Source organism: Rattus norvegicus, chromosome 9 (genome assembly GCF_021556685.1).
Source record: "Rattus norvegicus strain SHRSP/BbbUtx chromosome 9, alternate assembly SHRSP_T2T, whole genome shotgun sequence".
NCBI classification, from domain to species: Eukaryota; Metazoa; Chordata; class Mammalia; order Rodentia; family Muridae; genus Rattus; species Rattus norvegicus.
This window is the reverse complement of record NC_141542.1, coordinates 112,729,566-112,733,063: the sequence shown is the minus strand read 5'-3', so window position 1 is coordinate 112,733,063 and position 3,498 is coordinate 112,729,566.

The following is a 3,498-nucleotide window of genomic DNA, read 5'->3' as shown; positions in this document are numbered from 1 at the left end:
GCAACCACATTCATAAAGTATCTCTAATAAAGCTTAAGACTCACATTGTTCCCAACACAATAACAGTGGGAGACTTAACACACCACTCTCACCAATGGACAGGCTATTGAAACAAACTAAAAAGAGACACAGAAACACTAATAAGTGAACCAAATAGATTTAGCAGAATTTTACAAAATATTTCACCCTAAAACAAAAGAATACACCTTCTCAGCACCTCATGGTACCTTCTCTAAAACTGACCATAAAATTGGTCACAAAAGAACTCTCAATTGTAACAAGAAGATTGAAACAATCCCTTGTATCCTGTGAGATCACCATGTGACTCTGACTCCATGTATCTTATGAGATAACCCTAAGACTTCTATTCAACAATAGCAAAAACAAAAACAAGTCTCCTTCCACATTGAAACTGAACAACTTTCAACTCAATAACTTGGTAAGGGAAGAAATAAAGAAATTAAAGACTTCCTGTAATTTAATGAAAATGTTGACACATCAGACCCAAACTTACATTACACAATTAAAGCAGTGCCAACAGGAAAAGTCATAGCCGTAGTGCACTGGTAAAGAAGTTGGAGAGGCCCCCTGCACTCCAGAAACTGCCTGGACCTGAAGGGACCCGGTCACCAGCTCTCTGCACCCAAATCCTGTGGGAGGGAGAGCTAAACCTTCAGAGGGGCAGACACACCTGGGAAGACTACATCCTGCCCACATTTCTGACTCCAGAGGAAATGCCTAACACTGTCTGGGATCCCAGTGCATGGGGTTGAGGGGGTGCGGGAAAAGGCGGGGTAGGCCCTTCAGGTTGTCTCCCTCACAGAGAGCTCAAAAGCAGCCCCCCAGGAGCAACTTAAGCCACAGGACCCAAGGTAAGACCAACTTTTCTGCTCCAAGCAACCTGCCTAGTGGACTCAGGATACACAGAGGTAAAATTCCTCTGGGATTGGACACTTCTGGTTTTAGCTGGAGCCTGAACCTTGCTGACCCCCACCCACACCTCCCTGCTCCCAAACCCAGTGGGAGAGAGAGTTCACTGCTCGGACAGGAGGGCACTCCTGAGACTGCAGAGCTGGAGAGAGCACCAATACTGCCCAACCTTGCTCACATCCCTGGCCCAAGAGGAAATTGTATAGGGCCTCTGGGAACAAGAAGTTAGGGGCACTCAAGTGGCAGGTCCCCTGCAAGCCAGACACTGCCAGACCTGAAGGGACCTGGTCAATAGCTCCCTGCACCCAAATCCCATGGGAGGGAGAGCTAAATCTTCAGAGGGGCAGACATGCCTGGGAAGTCAATAGAAGACTACACTCTGTCCACCTTTCTGACTCTAGAGGAAAACACGTAATGCCAATGGGACCCAAGTGCACCGGGGCCCCTGGGAAAAGGCAGGGCAGGCCCTTTTGGTTGCCGCCCTCACAGAGAGGTCAAAAGCAGCCCCCCAGGAGCAACTTCAGCCCCAGGACCACAGGTAAGACCAACTTTTCTACTCCAAGTGACCTGCCTGGTGGAATCAGGACACATGCCCACAGGAATGGCTGAAGACCAGTAGACAAGAAAGACTACAATCCCGAAAACAGAACACTCTGTTCCTATAACTGGCTGAAAGAAAACAGGAAAACAGGTCTACAGCACTCCTGACACACAGGCCTATAGGATGGTCTAGCCACTGTCAGAAATAACAGAAAAATGTAACACCAGATGTCGCACCCAACCTCGACCAGCAAGGAAGACACGACCAGACGAGATCTTCTTCAAGCAGTTTACTCAGGAACCTTGATACAATCTTCTGACCTGGGGAGCCCCTGCACCACACTTAAATAGCTAGAGCTGGCCAATCCTAGCAAGCCACGTGGGTCATGCAGATAGGCTGTCACTATGCGGAAGCTAGCAAGCCAGGCAGGCATAGCGAAATAAGGACTTGTTTACTACAAGGAGTATTCACCTTTGGGAGGGTGGAGGGCGGAAACCAGCGCCATCTTTGAGGCGCGGCACGTTGCAGCTCCCTACAACCAGAGACAACCCAATGGTGAGAGGCAAGTGCAAGAACTGAAGCAACAGAAACCAAGATACGTGGAATCATTGGAGCCTAATTCTACCACCAAAGCAAACACTGAATATCCAAACACAGCAGAAAAGCAAGATTTGGTTTTAAATCACATTTGACCCTGATGATGGAGGAAAGACATAAAGAACTCCCGTAGAGAAACTCAGGACAACATAACAAAGCAAGTAGAAGCCCATAGAGAGGAATCAAAAAATCCCTGAAAGAATTACAGGAGAACACAATCAAACAGTTGAAGGAATTAAAAATGGAAATAGAAGCAATAAAGAAAGCACAAAGGGAGACAACCCTGGATGTAGGAAACCAAAGAAAGAGACAAGGAGCCATAGATACAAGCATCACCAACAGAATACAAGAAATACAAAACAGAATCTCAAGAGCAGAAGATTTCATAGAAATCAACGACACAACTGTCAAAGATAATATAAAACGGAAAAAGGTACTGGTCCAAAACATACAGGAAATCCAGGACTCAATGAGAAGATCAAAACTAAGGATAATAGTATAGAAGAGAGTGAAGACTCCCAGCTCAAAGGACCAGTAAATATCTTCAACAAAATTATAGAGGAAAACTTCCCTAACCTAAAGAAAGAGATGCCCATAAACATACAAGAAGCCTACAGAACTCCAAGTACATTGGACCAGAAAAGAAACTCCTCCCATCACATAACAGTCAAAATACCAAATGCACAAAACAAAGAAAGAATATTAAAAGCAGTAAGGGAAAAAGGTCAAGTAACATATAAAGGCAGACCTATCAGAATCACACCAGACTTCTTGCCAGAGACTATGAAAGCCAGAAGATCCTGGACTGATGTCATACAGACCCTAAGAGAACACAAATGACAGCGCAGGTTACTGTATCCAGCAAAACTCTCAGTTAACATAGATGGAGAACACAAGATATTCCAAGACAAAACCAAATTTACACAATATCTTTCTACAAATCCAGCATTACAAAGGATAATAAATGGTGAAGCCCAACATAAAGAGGCAAACTACACCCTACAAAAAGCAAGAAAATGATCATCTTGGCAACAAAGCAAAGAGATGAAAAGCACACAAACATAATCTCACATCCAAATACAAATACAGCAGGAAGCAACAATCACGATTCCTTAATATCTGTCAACATCAATGGACTCAATTCCCCAATAAAAAGACATAGATAAGAAACTGGATACGCAACGAGGACCCTGCATCCTGCTGCTTCCAGTAAAGACACTTCAGAGACAAAGACAGACACTACCTCAGAGTGAAAGGCTGGAAAGCAACTTTCCAAACAAATGGTCTGAAGAAGCAAGGTGGAATAGCCATTCTAATATTGAATACAATCGATTTCCAATTAAAAGTCATCAAAAAAGATAAGGAAGGTCACTTCATATTCATCAAATGAAAAATCCACCAAGATGAAATCTCAATCCTAAATATCTATG